The 18071-nt window shown below is 36.6% G+C and overlaps 1 long non-coding RNA gene across 1 annotated transcript in view; it reads left to right on the top strand.

The window, feature by feature from the left end:
* Positions 1-8036, top strand: part of LOC141372645 (uncharacterized) — a 77462-nt gene extending 69426 nt beyond the window's left edge. The window contains exon 2 of the long non-coding RNA XR_012378008.1: positions 7959-8036. This is a non-coding gene — a long non-coding RNA (uncharacterized lncRNA). The remainder of the gene's footprint in view (positions 1-7958) is intronic.
* Positions 8037-18071: the final 10035 nt, after the last annotated feature.

Below are 18071 nucleotides of genomic sequence, written 5' to 3'. Positions count from 1 at the left end.
TTCTGTTTGTGTGAGTTCCACTGTCCTCTCTTATAGATCACTGATCCTTTCTTCTGCTTCATCTAGTCTGACGTTGAACCCCAGTAGTGTATTTTTTAGTTCAGTATTAAGAACTGAAGACAGCTCTGTGACTTCTGTTTGGTATTTTCTTATATTTTTCTGTCTCTTTGCTGAAGTTCTCATTGTGTTTATCTATTCTTCTCCCAAATTCCATGAGCATCTTTATGACCGTTACTTTGAATTCTTTATCAGATAAATTATTTATCTCTGTTTCATTAAGGCTTTTCCCTATAGTTTTATCTTGCTGCTTTGCTTAGAACATATTCCTCTGTTTCCTAATTTTGCTTGACTCTCTGTTTGTTTCTATGTACTAGGAAACAGCTATCTCTTCCAGTCTTTAAGAAATGGCCTTGTGTAGGAGATGGACCTTATCTTTCAACCTTGCCCTAGCTCTTGGTTGTCTCTCAAACCCTTGTAATTATCTAAGCAGGCTGATTTATTATTAACAGTTCCTGGTTGAGGGTGTGCCAAGACCTGTCAGTGTTCCAAAGAGAGGACGCTCAGTCAACACCTAGTTTCAGACTAATTGGAAGCCAGACCCTCAGGCAGAAACTTTTAAAGTGTACAAATATATACAGTTCGTTGGTACTACAATCAAACTCTGCCAACCTCCAGATCAGACCAATCTAGAGATGTTTCCTGGGTGACAGTTGCAAAAATTGGAGCTTCAGACAAGTGTATAAACTCCTTTCTGGGAGACACCAGTGAGTTGTAATGAGGCCTAGGGAAAGCACAAAGATGGTGTCCCTCCATCTACATTCCATGAGAGCACTTTTGTAGCCTATAGATATGTGACAAACCTGAAGTCTGCCCCTCAGGCTGAAGCTCCAGGACAAGTAAATATGCCTTTTTCACAAAAAGTCTAGGGGTGTGTTTCAGTCTGTTGTCTGTGTGGTGCCCTGGGGTGCTAGTCTGCTAAAAGTGCTCTCTCTGATTGTTATAGTCCTGTGGAACCCAGGAATGCAAGCCTGTCCTTGGCCACCAGAGGCAGTTGATCAAGGGGTATCTCTTACTTTGGATTGCACATGCTCCCTGGCTTTAGCAAGGCAGCTGAAGAGTGCACCACTAGGGCCTGCCTGCTTTCACAAGGAGTTAGGAAAATGCAGGGCTAAGATGTACCTATTTTCTTTAGTGAGGCAGTGGAAGAGCACTCGGTCTGGGCACATCCATCAAAATTATCATGGTAGAGGGAGAGCACAAAAATGGTGCCTGCCAGTGTCTCCAGTTCTGGAGAGTGTCCCAATAGGCCCTTGCCCCTCTGGCAGATGATATAAGATTACCAAATGAATCATCTTCACATATAGTCTAGGTGCTTTGCAAACTGCTCATTTTGCACTGGTCCCTGGAATGACTGAATCTGTACGCAAGCCCTTTAAGAGAAGTTTCTCAGTTCCCTACTGTCCTTTAGGTCTCCTGGATGTGAGCCCCATTGGTTTTCAAAGCTAGATGTTTTAGGGTCTCATTTCTCCATTATAGGTCCTGGGTTGGAGTGCCTATGGGGCACAAACTGCTCACTCCTCACAGAGAAGCTCGTTTGTGAGATCCTTCCTGATTGAGGGATGCTGTGCTGGGGGTGGGGTTTTTGGCAAGACTACATCTCTGTCTCTCCTAGCCATCTTGATTTTACTATTTGTTGTGAAGGAGGTGTTCAGCTAGTTTTCAGATCTTTTTCAAAGGGAATTTATTCTTTTTTTTTAAGATTTATTTATTGATTTATTTGACAGAGAGAGTGAGAGTGAGAGAGGAAACACAAGCAGGGGGAATGGGGGAGGGAGAAGCAGGCTTCTTGCAGAGCAGGGAGTCCGATGTGAGGCTCCATCCCAGGACCCAGGGATCATGACCTGAGCTGAAGGCAGATGCTTAGTGACTGAGCCACCCAGGTGCTCCCAAGGGGAATTTATTCTATATGTAACTGTAGATTTAGTGTGTCTGTGGGAAGAGGTGATTTCAGTATCTTCCTATGCCATCATTTTGAACCATCCCCTAATAATCAGTTTATTAGATTTTAGAGAGAAAGTGGTTTAGGAGCCATTTTATGGTATGTAATTGTGGAAGTATGTTTTCTGGTTTTTCAAATCTCAAATCTCCCATTTACTAGTTTTGTGATCTTAAGCAAGTTACTTAATCTCCTTGGGCTTTAGTTTCCCCATCTGTAAAATGGGATCTTGAAATATCTACTGCACAGGGTTGTTGTGAGGGCTAAAGTAGTAAATACATATAAAGCTTTTATACCTGAGCCTAGTTCACAATACCATTTGATAAATGTTTACTTGTAATACTTTTATTTTCACAATATACTCTGATAAAAATTTCCTCACTGTTCATTTTGTCAGTTATTCATACCATATAATATTTCCACAAGTTATTTGAAAACAGTAGTTTAATTTCTTCCATGATCTAATGTAAAATTATTTTTGCAAAATATCTGGGAAATATGCATTGAAAAGTGACATATATTTTATCTTGTTATGTGTGTGTATGTGTCTGTGTGTGCACGGATGTGTGTGTGCATGAGATACATGGTGTAAGCTGATAAGGTTCATCAATACTCTTAAACCTTGTTCATTTTTTAAAGTTTTATTTATTTAAGTAATCACTACACTCCACATGGGGCTCGAATCAGAACCCTGAGATCAACAGTCAGATGCTCTTCCAACTGAGCCAGCCAGGCACCCCTAAACGTTATTCATTTTTTATGTGCTTTTTAAATTATAAAAATAATATACATTGACACTTGTCACCCACTCTGTAGAGGTGAATGAACTCTAACCCAAGATTTGATTCGATATTGAGACTGATGATACCACGCATGCACCAAGTGGGCATGAAAAGATTACTTGCAAATGAGCTTTCTGTGAAGTGCAGGGTTGGCTCCCAAGCAGGTCCAGAGATAGTGTGAAGGAGCAGGGAAAGGAGACTGGCTTAGCTTTTACAGTAGTTAGGGGATGGGTCTAGGGTGTGGGTTCCTGTGCATGGCCCAGGGATTATGTGGTTTGAACTTCCCACTGGCACCAAAGAGGGCAGCATCTGGAGTTTCTTAACAGTTTGAGGGGCAGAAAAGGAAGGGTGGTGATGGGCCTTAAAAGCTGTCAACAATCAAACATCATAAATGGAATCAGACTCTATTATAACTGTAGAAAACATGAAAGATAAAGAAATCTTAATACAGAAATTAAAATTTTTGGTAATCACCCAACCCAGATACATTTACATTTTTTCTCTCTGGATTATTCTTGGTAATTTAAAAATCCTCGAACTTGATTTTTCTAGCTACCCTTTAGCTTTTATGAATCATCAGAAGCCTCACATTTTGTGTGTTGAACCAAAGAGAAAAAGCTATTTGGATTATAAATCTTCTGGAACAATCAAATTGTTTTATGGGCTTTCCGGTTTTAAATTGCAAGCCATTTAAGATTATCCATTGTAATGTTTAACAAATAATATCAGTTTCAATGTATTGAACAAATGACAGTATAACTTCTGTTTGGAGCCAGAGAATCAACATCAGTCAGCCAGACAAAACCCATACTTAAATGATCTGAAGTGTTTGTATTCTTTTTAATCTTATCGATTGCCCATTTTTAGAGTTATTGTGTTTCATATTTTTATCTTTGTTATGCACTTTTTCTTTTTTGACTGTGCTGAATATGGGTTAAATTGACTCTAGAAGACTCTAAATGTAGTCTAGTTTTAAGAAATAACTTTTTTCCTCTTCATGGAAAAGATTACTCAAAAAATAGAAAATTGAAGCTTCCCTTGTCTAGAATAATGTAAGTCATTTAACAAAAAGCCATGAACTTGTTGATGGCACAAATACAAGGTGCATCAATCAAATACTGAAAGTATCATTTTGGTTATATTTTAAAGGGTCTAATACATTAATCAGACCAGAAAAATTCCTAAAACTATTCTGTTATAAAGTTTAAAAGAATTAAAAATATAAACTCTGTACATATATTCTAGAAACAGTTCTAGCAGGCTTGTAGTAAGTCAAATGAAGCTTAGAAATATGCCACTTAAGAAAAATTCTGTTATAAAATTATATTTATCCATTTATTTATTTATTCACAACATGGTTATTAATTGCCTGATCACAATAGTGACTGATGTACAATCCCCAATTCAAGGAACTTTCACTCTAGTGGGGATAGCAGACAATTAAGCAGTCAAATACAATGCAGTGTGATATATATTAGGATAGAACAAACCAGAACCATGCTATTAAGTTTGTTGAAGGACTTATTGTTCCATAATACTCACTTTTCTTTAAGCTGTGTGACCTTGGCCTTTTTTTTTTAACCTTTTTGAGCTTTAGTTTTCTCTTCTGTTATATTTATCTGATTATACATGATTTATTGATTTTTTGGGGTAAAGATTAAATAAAAAATATGCAGAGTACTGAGCACAATGCTTGTGTCTAATAAGTGCTTGGTGAACAGTAGTTATTATTATGATTACTCAAAATCCCGATCATTGTACAACTATTCATCTTAAAAAGACTTTTGAAATATTTTAAAATTTGTAGGAGTGAAATACAATTTAATTATGGTTTGGTTATGTCACTTACTCCGTTATACCAAATCCTTGGGTGGTTTTTTATTACTTATATAATAAAGGCCATTTACTTTTCTTGTATTTTGAGGCCCTCAATAATCTATCTCTCAAGGGGTGCCTGGGTGGTTCAGTCGTTAAGCATCTGCCTTCAGCTCAGGTCATGATCCCAGGGTCCTGGGATCGAGCCCCGCATCGGGCTCCCTGCTCAGCGGGAAGCCTGCTTCTCCCTCTCCTACTCCCCCTGCTTGTGTTCCCTCTCTTGTTGTCTCTCTCTGTCAAATAATAAATAAAATCTTTAAAAAAATAATCTATCTCTCAAGGTCCCTTTTTCAATAGGCTCTGCATATGCCTCTTCAGCTATTCCTTAAGCATAATCTATACTTACTTCCCTGCTTCTCTTCCTTTACTCTTACTCTCTAATAATAATAGAAACTAATATTTTTTGAGCACTATGTAACAGGTACTGCGTAGAGTACTTTACATGAATCATCATATTTAATATTTATAGCATCCTTATTATGTACTCTTATGTTATCCTTGTCCACAAATGAGAAACTAGACCAAGTCATACAACTAGTAAGAAATAGTGCCAAAATTCTGACCATCATATTGTGTTGCCAGTTCTTAACCATTGTACTCTTCTGCCCTCACCCAATCTGCTTGATGAGATTAATTCATTCTTCATGGCATTCTTGCAGTTACAGCTTCTGTAGAGATCTCCTGTTGTCGTAGCTAAAGTTAACCTTTTGATACCACATACACCTTGAGCATAAGTTTAAACCTATGTTACAGGGTCTATCTCATTCTACTTTCTATTCCTGTTCTTCATGTAAATATTTCCTGAATGCCACCAAAACAACCTAAGAGTGGGTACCATTTCTTAATTGGTTTTGTGCTCCTTGGGGGGCAGGGTGGGCATACAATATGTTTTATACTTCAGAAACAATCAGTAGGTGTTTTTGGAGTTAAATTCAGTTACACTAAACTGTTCATCTGAGCTCTGGAAATGTTTTATTATCCATGTTAAAGTGCCTTTAATGAGTATGGACTCAGACAGCAGAAGAGAACTTGTTAGATTTTACAGATTGTACAGACTGGTATGGTAAATTTTGTGTTAAAGATAAACACTTCCCCTCCATAAATATGTGTTCAAAAAGTAGTGGATGATGTAAGGATTATAAAGGTCTCAATAGTACTGTTCTAGTTTCAGTAGTTCATACTAGGACAATTACATTCTTCATGCTCAACCAGACTGAAATGTTAGACAGTAAACTTTGGGAGGCAAAACCATACTTGTCTCGATTACTAAGAATCCCCAATTCCTAGAACTGCGCCTGAATGGAGTAAGCCTTCAATTGATATTTATGTAGTTGACATTAATTAAATGTTTAGGCAACTTAAATCTTTGAGGAACAAATGGATTATCAGTAAGTCAAATGATGAGTCGAATAAGGATGTAATTCCAAAGACTTCATTGCTTAAAATATGCCATTTAACTGGTAACTTTCCTTTCTTTTTATACTGTTATTCCAAGCTGGCAATTTAGATTATTATAATTCACAAGGTGTGTATTCAGTTTTGTTTCTGCGCTATTGTCAAATGTACAGCAAACCAAAATGGAACATAATCATTTATCTGCAAGATTGCAATAACTAATTTTATGACTGCACCTTTCTCGTTGCCTGTCTCATATCTATAATCTTTTGTGCAGTTTCTGGAGCTGGACTCTCAGTGTAAATCCTTATCTGAAGCCTACACTTCACCACCAGCTTCCTTTGGAGAGAGCCTGGCAGCACCATTTCTAGTTGTGAAACTGACAAATTCTGAGAGATAACCAGATGCATCAGTTACTTTCATCATTTATAAAAATAGGACTTTGAGCAGAACTTTTCCTGTGGCCCAGAATTATACTGTGAGGATACAAGAGTAACAGGTCATTTTAATGATTTTTCCTAAAGGAAAATACCTTTGTGGGTTAAGAGTAGCATGATTTTTTTTCTCTGACAAAACAATAACTCTAGGATTCAAGACTACCGCCTCCTGATGGAGTGACCACTGTTATCTGCTGGCTGGGGGAAGGTTTCACCACCTTGTCTCAAGTGAAATTGGGAGGAGAAAAGACAGGAGGATAGTGAATAAAAAAGAGTGGAAAGATGGATTTCTGGTCTAAGAACCCCTGTTCTCTTTTTCCTTGTTATCTTGAGGTTTTTGTGATTGTTCATAAATAAGCGCATTTACTGAAACATTTCACAAAGAAGACTAATGCAATGAGTTCACTGGAAACCCCAGGAAATATGAAATAGCAAAGGATTTCTCTCTTCACCCTTTTAATTTGGTATGTGCTTCCCTGGCAGGTAGCCACATACTGCCTGGAGAACACTCTTTAAAACAGTCTTGTGGGAGCTTGTGGGTCCTCATTTATCATCTGGATGTAGTCACAGAAGTGAAGAGCCAGCAGAAGTGAAAATAGAACTCTTTCCAAGTCACTGGAAGCCCCCCAAGAGTCCCTGGTAACAAATGGGAAACAGCAGCTAGAAAATGGATTTCTTTTAAAGGCAGTCTCTCTAGGAGTCATTTAAAAGTTTCCATTTTCAAGTTCTGTCATCTAATGACTTTTTTCCCCCTCCAAAACATATATAAACTACCCACATTGTCACCAGGTATATTAAGTTTAAGTTAGATGTTTGCATTTTGTAATACTTAGAAAAGTCATTTCTTCTACTAAATGCTCTGCAAACGAAAAGCTACTTCCCGTACCATGGAATATGTTATGGAAAGCTGTCTTCTAAGATTTTAGGACTTGATTGTTTAATTAAGAAGTCTGAGATAGTCTACATAAGCTGTAATTATTGGATTCAAACCTTATAGATTTCCTGATATCTTTAAGAATCTTGTTTGTTTAGCTCATTTCTGATTTTCTTTTCTTTTTCTCTGTGCTCACAGAATAAACATATGAATAAGCAACTTATTGAAAGAAGATGATCTTATAAAAATGATTCTGAACATTAGCCTATTATCATTATCATTCTTTGAATGCATTATCATTCTTTGAACATGAAACTTAAAGATTTTTTTTTCATTGAAAATTTTTTGGTGTTGTGTTGCCTTTAATAGAGAAATGTCCCACTGTCCTTGGCTTACTTATTCCTCCACCCCCACTCCATCCCTTGACACCTCCTTCACCCCATGGAGTCTGCTGCCTCTATCATCTTTCTGTGGTGCTGAATGTATATAGCTTCTGAAACACTTTGGAATGAAAGGTGCTATGAAATTGTAAAGTGTTTTTATCACAGAGTTCTGCCAATATGTCTCGATCTTGACGTGCAACACCTCTGCTATTTCAGTGTTGTGACGGGGACACAGCTGGTCCTGAGAAGGCATCATACTCAGACAAGCATGTGAGATTGCATTCATTCCTCTTGGTGAGTCCTAAGCTTTAGAGCATCTACCACATTAAACATATGTGGGCAATGCATAGAAAGAAGGTTAGTGCTTTGCTACTTAAAGTGTGGTCTATGACATCACCTAGGAATTTGCTAGATATACAGGACTTCAGGCCCTGCCTCAGGGCTTCTGAATCAGAATCTGTATTTTAACAGGATCTATGCTTTGCCTAGTTTGAGTTAGATTTCTGCCCCTAACAAAGGAAGCAAAGGTTCTCCATAACACCCATCGCTGTAAGAAAAGGAAGGTTTTTGTGAGAGGATTAAGCTTGCAAGTTCAAGTATTAGCTTATAACACAAGAAAACTCAAAGCAAATTCTGTTGTCCAGCATTTTATACACCTAAACTCTCTAGCCTTCTTTCTTTGTATATAAGAAGAAAAAATTCTCGTGAGATTTTTGAAAGTTTTAAATGAAAAAATGAATATAAACACCAAACATGGTGACTTACATATAGCAAATAGTCAACAAATGTTATAGACCATTGTTATTATTACTATTATTATTATAGCTCCTTCGATGGGACAGACTCCCTTTAGGCCAGGGATCTGAATTCTATTTTACCCTTCTGAGTCAATAACTGGCTTGAATTCTGCAATGCAAATTTAGCTAGTTTTTTTTGTTGTTGTTGTTGTTTTGTTTTTTTTTTTTTTTTCTGGTAGATTTTATTTTCTCCTTAGGGGGAAGAATAGCAAAAGATACTCAGTCTGGGTAGGAGCTCTAGGTGCATAAAGGGTTACAGAAAGCTCCTTTTGGATTTTCTCTTCTACCTCAATTCTGTTCTTCCGTACAGCCCACTGGCCATGGGTGTGGATAGCAACTCCCAGCTAATAGCTCACAGTGACTCCTCTTTTGGCATCATTGACCCCCAGGAACATTCTCAAATATTTTTTGTTTCACTAGCTAGAAGCCTCAGGGTATTTTTCTAGAATGCTCACAAAGGAGTCCTCCTTGATTATTGGATTGTTAGTTTTCAAAATAATAACTCCTTTGAGGAATTGTTAAAAGCCCTTTCGCCTTGGACAAATAGACATTATGACACCATATTTCTGATTGTCACTTCAATTTCTTTCTATGTTTCCTTAATATGAGCATATACACGTTGATTCTTTGGCTTAAATTAGGATACATCTTCCCAAGAGGGCACCTACAGGTTACTGTAGGGTAGCCTCTATCATTGACTTTAGCCAAAGTCTGAGTTCAGTAGTTGAGCACTTGCCAGTATCCTCAAATGCCTCTTTATGTGTTATTCATAGGGCAATGGTGACAACTTGGTAAATCGAATTGGTGGTTTTTAAGAGAAGATATTAAATTAAAGTTTGATACTTATTCTGTGCTACCCTTTCCTCTGTTATAGAATAAAAAATGTTTTAAAATTAATGATTCTAAGGGTACCTGGGTGGCTCAGTGGGTTAAGCGTCTGCCTTTGGCTCAGGTCATGATCCCAGGGTCCTGGGATTGAGCCCCACATCAGGCTCCCAGCTCAGGGGGAAGCCTGCTTCTCCCTCTCCCACTCCCCCTGCTTGTGTTCCCTCTCTCGCTGTGTCTATCTCTGTCAAATAAATAAATAAAATCTTTAAAAAAATAAAATTAATGGTTCTAAAGAAAGTAGAAAAAACATCTTCTGAATCAATAAATACTAATTAAAGTTTGCTTAAAATTGTTTTATTATTGTGTGTATTGGATTATGTGATGGTATGGTAATGGAAATTCCATTTTCTTTTTAATTTCATGCATATTTGTTGATTGACTAGTTTATATGACACCTAGTACTATAGGAGATACAAAGTTGAATGATTTGATTCTTGCCTCCAGATGTTTAAACTTTTAAATAATTTGACATATAACCATGTCATATCAAAGAAAGCTTACCCTGGTATATACCTATGTTGAAGGAGGTCATCAGGAGGACATGACCACCAGTTGACCCTCAGGTTGGACCCAGGCACTTGGAGACTCCTCACCCTCTCCCGTATACTTAAAGGCTGCCTCAAGGACACAGCCTTGAGAAAGTAATGTGTTGTTGAGACCGTGTTCTGTGACTGAATCCAGTTAAGGCCTCTATATAAACTGCAAAGATTCTGGTAGGTGGAGTGTAGAGATGTACTCATCTTGTGGCCACCCAAGACAAGCCTTATAAGTAAGTTCCCTTGCTAAACCTGCCACCTACCAATCTGGAGTGTTCTGCCTTTTTTCTTTGGTCTCTGCTTGCCCTCCATGCACCGGGCCAGTTTCAGATTTCACCCAGGAAATTCCCAAGTTTTTGAACCAACAACCTACTGCTATAATGCTGGAGTAACAATATAATAGACATTCATACCTACTTTTAGATAATGCTCTTTGGACTTACTACTTCCTCTCCTATCATTAGCATCATGGGGACCTATAACATATACAGTTTTGTTTATACTGTGGTTCTTTTCAATTGTTAAGTACAACTTGGGAATTAAAAAATTGAGGGGAGAGACACTTTCTTTACAGGCATTCTATATAATGTAGATAAGTAGATAATATGTATGAGGTACGTGAGTAGTATACATGTTAACTAATTATTAGCCAAAATTGTTGGAGGCAGAGTATGGTATAGTACAGTCTCTCAACCTTTTATTTCATTATTAACCTCCTAAGTAGAAAAATAAAGTTAAATTTAATTTTTTTTCAGTGAGATAAATTAAATATTAAAGAATAGGATTTCATCAGCAAAGTTGAACTTTGGAGGGCCAAAACCCACATGTGAGAATCTTTTGATCTTCACTTTCTTTAATTTTTATTTCCTTGGAGGTGATATTACCTCCACTGAAAATGTATGGCATAGGGGAAAGAATAGGTTATTTATCTATTTATTTATTTATTTAAAGATTATTTATTTATTTATGTGACAGAGAGAAGGAGGGAGGGTGAGAGAGCACAGAGGGAGAGGGAGAAGCAGACTCCTTGCTGAGCAGGGAGCCTGAAATGGGGCTCTGTCCCAGGACCCCGAGATCATGACCTGAGCTGAAGGCAGCTGCTTAATCGACTGAGCCACCCAGGTGCCCCAGAAGAGGTCTTTTAGTGTCAAACAGACGTGGATTCAAATACCAGCCCTGCCATTTATTAGTTGATGGCCTTGGGAAAACAACCTAAACTTTCTGACCTTTAGTTCTCCATGTACGAAGTGAGAATAATAATAGTTGTGAGGATTAGATAAAATGTTGGCAAAATGCTTGACATTTTAATATGTGGTAACAATCACTAGTAAGGTTAATTAGTCTGAATATCATTCTCCGACTTTGTCAGACAATGATGAAAGTAAATATCTAAGGTGGTATGTTAATCAATATTCCTACAGATCAGTAGTTTCCAAATTTGGTTGCACATTGGAATCATCTGAGGATATATTAAAAATTTCCAAGCTCAGGACACACTGGGACCAGTTAATTTGCAATCTCTGGGGTGGAAGATAATCATTGGTATGTTTTTGAATCTCCTAGATGATTTCAATGTGAAGACAAGTTTAAGAATCGCTGCTTTAGATAGTCAGTCTAAAGTTTGAAGATAGCTAGATAGCTGTAGCATTCACCTCAAGGACATGTTACCTGAGATTTAAAAATAAAATATCATAGAGTAGTCAAATGAATTGCAGTTGCTTGGGATTATCCCAATACTAAATAAATTGCTATTAGAAGAATGCCTTTTTAAAAAATTAAATAAAAATATATTAATAACATATGACTTAAAAACAGGTAGTTTTGAGTTTCAGAAAACCATAAGTAAGTAACTCTACAGGGTTCACAGTCTTTGTGGCATGTGGTATTTCTCTTTGTGAAGGGAAAGGCATATTTTCCAACTTGAGGCATACCAGAGCCTAGACAGCATGTCACAGCTAAGAAGTAGGCTTATGATATACTTTTCCTTTTATTGAGAGACATGTCACTTGTCACAAAATATTGTGGCTTAACTATAACTAATTGACATTGACCAGGTGAAGGAAAATATTCCATTTTAATAAGAGTGAGAAAAAATACTGTATTTTGCATGTCATATACAGCATGTGAAACTATTCTTACTGTTTTTATTCTTAGTGTTCCATGGTTTGATTTCTAGAGTTTCAGTTAGTGATGCTTGTCCATGGGGTGATAACCTAATTTTCATCAGTGGGTTGATGTTCTGTCAACAGAGGAATGTCCGAAAGTCCTATTACAGAATAGACATCTAATATGAGATATGTGGCAGACAAAAATGTCTGCGACAACACCCTACAGAGTCTTCATTGCAGATGACATGCTTGTCCATATAAGGGGGAAAACAGCTTTAAACTCAGATCTGTGAAGATGAATGGACCAAATAAGCTGAATAAGATACAATTCAGAGATATAAAAATATTTAAGAGATACAAGGTGTGTTTGTGATGAGTAGCATTTTAGACAAATTATTGCCTATCATAGAAAGTAATTCATCATTGAATAAAAGTCTGATGTGTTGAGTAATTTTCTGGGACATATCACCACTTAATTTTGATTTTTGTTGAAATTTAGGGATTGCTAATGAGTTTGAACTGGAAGGGAACCCTTTAGAACTGACTAGTAGAGCTGGTGCGAGAATTGATCAACAGGAGGTCTTGACCCAGGATACTGCAGAAAGAGTCAGAGAGAACAGTAGAAATTGTTTTCTATTTAGATCTATCACAATGCTATCACTGTCTTCCCAGATAGTGACTCTGTTTTAAAAAATTATTCAGTTAAAGTTTCTGGTATAATACAAACATATGTTTGTAATCCAAATCTAAGAAAGTCCTTTAACAGAGGTAAAAATTAGTTTTGATAATAGGGAAGTATTTCCAGTACTTGAGAAATTATGATTTCACAAAATTAAAAATCTGATTTTAGTGTATGAGGCAGTTTAAATATAAGATAGTTTCTACATATCAACTTCTTCTGATAAATATATGAAATAAATATAGAGTATGAGATTATATAAAGTATGAGATATATAAATTATTTGCTTTGAGTTTAGGGACAAAACTGAACGTAGTCAATATAAATCTCTATTATACTCTATTAATTTATTCTTTCTCTACTTGTTTTGTGATTATATTATTATTTTAATTTATGTTTCTAACATTTATATTGAATTTTATTCATGAGTAATTAATTTCTTTCTTGTAATTTTTCTTACCAGTACTTTTTAGATTTTAAACGACTTCTCTTGCTGGTTGGATAGCTAAAGGACATGTCATTTGAAATTTAGCATTTGCAATTTCTGGGTACTTGCATAATTTTCATTAATTGCTTATTGTTTTAAAATATCTTTCCATGAAAGAGAGCTTTTATTATTTATGATGAGCAGTTGACCGTTGCCTTCTGTGGATGAAATTTCCTGAGGTTATTAATTACAATTGCCAGAGAAATTAGCCTTAATCATAGAAATTGCCATATATGGGAACTAAAACAGTTTGCCTTTTATTACATGTGAAAGTAACTTGCGTTTAATCCAACAATAACTCATTCTCATCATTTAAAAATGGGATATATCATTTCTGTTTCATTATAATTTTATTTTCAGTTCAGCTAAAAGTAACATCTTCCCATGATTATATAGAATCCTTAATTACTTATAATCTAAATGAAGTATTAGCAGACTAATTTCTCAATAAAACAGATTTTTTTTAAACTTAATTCATTCTGCCAGGAGCTAAAATACATCAAATATGTTGATACCTTCATGGAAAGGCATGATACCAATTCAAGCAATTAATGTATTTATTGAAATGACAAAGATGGTATAAATTTTCAGGAATAGTTGCTGGTGATTGCAAGTTCTCTCTCTTACAAAGGTATGAACTTCTCAGGAAGAAGGACAATATATCACTTTTAAGTTTTATTTAAAATGTTAAAGACCTTGTTTATTCATTGGTCATTCATTTAACACATATATTTGGAGTATCTGCTATTATTTTCCAGCTTCAGTTTTGAGGTGTTCAGTAAATGTCTTACTCCATTCATATGGAATAAAACAAACACACACACAAACTCATACCCACATACAAACACACATTCATATATACATTTTTACACATGCAATCACACATGTCCTACTGTGTGCAATAAATGGAGAAAAGAAGAGAACCTGTTTAGAGGCAAGGTCTTGAGAATGTACAGTGGGTTTGAATGCTCATTCTGTGGAAGAGAGCCGTAACCATTTGGAATATAATTTAATTTGATGTGACATTCTATTTTATTCTGAGTTTTATAAAAATGTCTTTGCAGTAGTAACAAACACTAAGAACAAGGAAGGAAAATTATAGAAAATGACTTTCTGATAATCTGGGATAGCTAATGTTCAGTTACTGAAAAGTTGCTCTTTTGCCCCCCAAAGAGGGTTTTCCCTAGTCAGTTGTCCATATAGCAAAGGCCTTTTTTTTTTTTTTTTTTTTTTTTTTTTTTTTTTATATATATATATACCTATAGCAAAGAACTTCATCTTCTAGTACCAGAAAGAGGGTGTTCTGGACCGACCCATCCTATTCAGTTAACACCCCAAATGAAGATCAAGTGTGTCTTTCTTATGGCTTTGATAGGAACAGAGAGAAGACATATACTACAACTATGGCTAGGGCTATAGCTACTGTGCCTCAGGAAAGAAGCAAATCTGGAAAGGATATGACAGTCAATTTTGAGAGTCCTTAGAACTATTTGGGAAAAAAATGTGTTTCAATTGATGATTTTGTTTTGAGTTTTAGGTTAAAAACTTAAGTTCTAAGATTTTTCTTCCATTCCCTTGGTTAAATGCTGGCGGTGGGGGTGGGGGGAGTTGGAGTTGTGGAAGATGTTTCATTTAGCTAAAGGTTACAGAGAAGTAAGGTGATCTTAACAAGAACTGATTCAGAAGCAGAAAGAAGAGTGGTGTGGGGATGTCACCAGCATGAATTAGGACTAAGGCACCTAAGTACAAAGCAAGGAAGTTTGGGGAAATATGAGGCCTTGAGGGAATGTAATGAAAGTTTTCACACATGCACCAGAACCTCATAAACAGAGGTTCCATTTCTGAGCCTCTTTTAATGAAACAGTGCTTCTTTTCTTGAGTATGTAGGTGGGTGAAGCAAAATATGTGGTAGTGTGAGCCAGTCTGAACCAGCTGAGGTCAGGCATGAGGCTGACAAGTAGAGTTATATCTTAAAATGAAAACTAATAACTTTTAATGCAGAAATGTATCTCAAGAAAAAAAAAAGAAAAACAAAAATCATTTAATCTCCCTCCCCCTTAGGGATAGACACTACTAACTTAGTGGTATTATAGCTTTCCAGTTCTCTTCCTACATGCAAATGAACCCATGTTCATTCATATGTATATTTTATTTTACAAAATAAGATCATACTCTACATTACTGCTATGAAGCATGCCTTTCCTAACCATTTGGAAAGGCGTTTGAAAATATAAATATTTTTTACATAAGTAAATCTATGATGAGTGGCTGCATACTAGTCTAATATCTTGCATAAAAATGGAATTTTTACTTAATTCTTTGTTTTTGTACATTTGAATCATACATTCTTCAGAAACTTGTTTATTTGTTTGATTTGAAGCAGAGTTTCTCAACCTCAGCACTCTTGGCATTTAGGGCCATATAGTTAATGTTGTGGGTGTGTTCCATGCATTACAGGATATTTAGCAGCATCCCTGGATTCTACCCACTGGATGTCAGTTGCACCTCATAGTTTTAACAACCAAAAATGTTTTCAGACATTGCTCAAAGTCTTCTGGGTATTTGTGTGGAAAATTGCCACCAGTTGAGAACCACTGATTTAAAGGAAGAATGAAAATAGGGATTAATGGATACATCTGTGGTATCAAAAATATATGAAGTTTGAAAATAGCCAGATTTGATTTCAAATTTTGGCTTTGCCATTTACTAGCTGTGTAAACTTGGTTATGTAAATTACAGAGCTAACTAAGATTTGGAATCATATTTGGTGGAATTTGAGGGACATTAATGATAATTCTCCTTATGCCCACATATCTTCTTTACAGGGTTATCATGGTTCAGTAGGTCCTGAAATGCCCCTGCCATAAATTCTCTGGATTCCAGCATTGTATCTCCACAAGTCCCCCCAAACAATTACCTCTCTGGAGGGTATATAACATACTAAGCTTTATGGGCAATTAATCTCTCAGCAAACTGTTTGATCACCGGGAAATACCATTAGACTAGGTACAAGAGTTGGGAGACTAAGTGGGCAAGGGACATGTATGAAGGTTGCTTGCTCTATAAGCATAAGAATTGACTCTGACCAGCCTAAGCAGTTGGAAGGAAATTAGGAGAATTCTTATAGAATTGAAAGGAGTCCAACAAGCAACATGTGGAGAGAGCAGAAGCAGGCTGAGTCTCCTGTGTGTGAGGAATTTGTCATCATTCTTTATAGACTGTTGCCATTAATGTGCTTCATTTGTGCCTGTGCATCTTAGTTTAGAATTTCAAATTCTAATGAGAAATCACGGAATGGTCCAGTTTGGGTCCAATGTCGACTTCTGGAACAATCAGCTATTTCTAGGAGATCCATGTCATATAAAGATGTGGCCTCTCATCCTATGCCCATGTTTGTGGCCATTCCCAAAGGGGAGAGAATTTTGTGCTGAGAAATTAATTCTTGAAGTATCTGCCACAGAGGAGCAAGAAAGTACAGGTTGGTGAAGGTAAGAGGCCTGGTTAGAAGGAAGAAGGGTCAAGGGCACCAACATAGTTCATTGACTTTGCATTTGCCTTTGAGATTAGTTAATGGATTTGCCTTTCATATTAAACTGTGAGCTCACTGATGTTAGGCACCATGCTGACTTTTTAACAGCTATCTCTGGCTCACAGCCCCCACTATAGTTACTGACAGTGGGCAGCTGCTCAATGTACTATCTCTCTCATAAAGCTTTCTCTAATCATTCCCTTTTGGATTCAGTTCATTTTCCTTGAGCTCATAATGTATTGTGTTCATGTTTACCATTTTATTTAATCCTCCTACAATGAAATTGTTTTGTCACCTCCAGTAGACGTTGAGATCCCAGGGGGCTGGGGCTCTCACTATTCGTCTTAACTTCCAGAACTGTACCTGGCAAAGAGTAGGATCTCATTCCACATTGGTTGATTGAAATACGTCAGATGTCTGTATTTGTAGTCTATCACACTTGGTCAGTGGTTCTCATCACGTGAGCCTCATATGTTGAGAATAAATGAGCTTAGTGAACGGACTAGTGAGCGTCTTGGCCAGCTCTGAGTATAAGGCTATAAAGCACATCAACATGTTGTGAACAAAAATCAATTTCAAAAAACGCAGTTCCCGAAGTAACCTTGGGGATTGATTACAAGCATTGTTAATAGTATTGTTGCCATGATCAATATTAGTAGACTTCTATATTTCAGGAAAATTTTGTTCTTGGGAAGTGGCCTAAAACAGTACTACTCAATCACAGTGTTGTGACACAGGTCAGAAATGAGGCTGTCATAAGTATTTGTTACCAAATACAGTTGAAGCTTGCAAATAATTTACATTTGAAAATATATTTAGAACAGCCTCAAGGTTATCTCTGTGATAACATCACTCTCACTCTCTTCCATGCTGATATGCCTTTTAGGAGGAGTGAAGTGCACTCTATTTAGTGTCAGAAGTTGTGTTTGGGAATATATCTTACATGTGAGGCTCACATGTTGAGAACCACTGCCTAGGGTCATGGGTCACAGATATAGTCATTTGATGAATCTTATATGTTGCCCCTTTATTTTATATACTTCATATTTTTCTAGACCTTAAAAACATGGACCTGATAACTTTAACCCAAGGTCAGAGTAGAAAATATTTCCTGGAAAAAAATGGCTGAAGAGATTGTGGATGCTACTTTCTTTATTGGTCCCTTTGAGAACCTGGGGATTCCACAGCCATGTAAATGTGGCTCTGTCTTTTCTCCTTTCCCCTCATAGTAACAGCAACGCACATTCAGGGCTTTCCTTTCAAATATAATACCACTCTGGAAGTGGGGTTTTTATCATCTATGTG

This window comes from Callorhinus ursinus, unplaced genomic scaffold, assembly GCF_003265705.2.
Source record: "Callorhinus ursinus isolate GAN/ISIS: 27379988/994484 unplaced genomic scaffold, GSC_fseal_2.0 scaffold4, whole genome shotgun sequence".
Lineage (NCBI taxonomy): Eukaryota > Metazoa > Chordata > Mammalia > Carnivora > Otariidae > Callorhinus > Callorhinus ursinus.
This window is presented reverse-complemented; position numbering and strand designations above follow the sequence as displayed.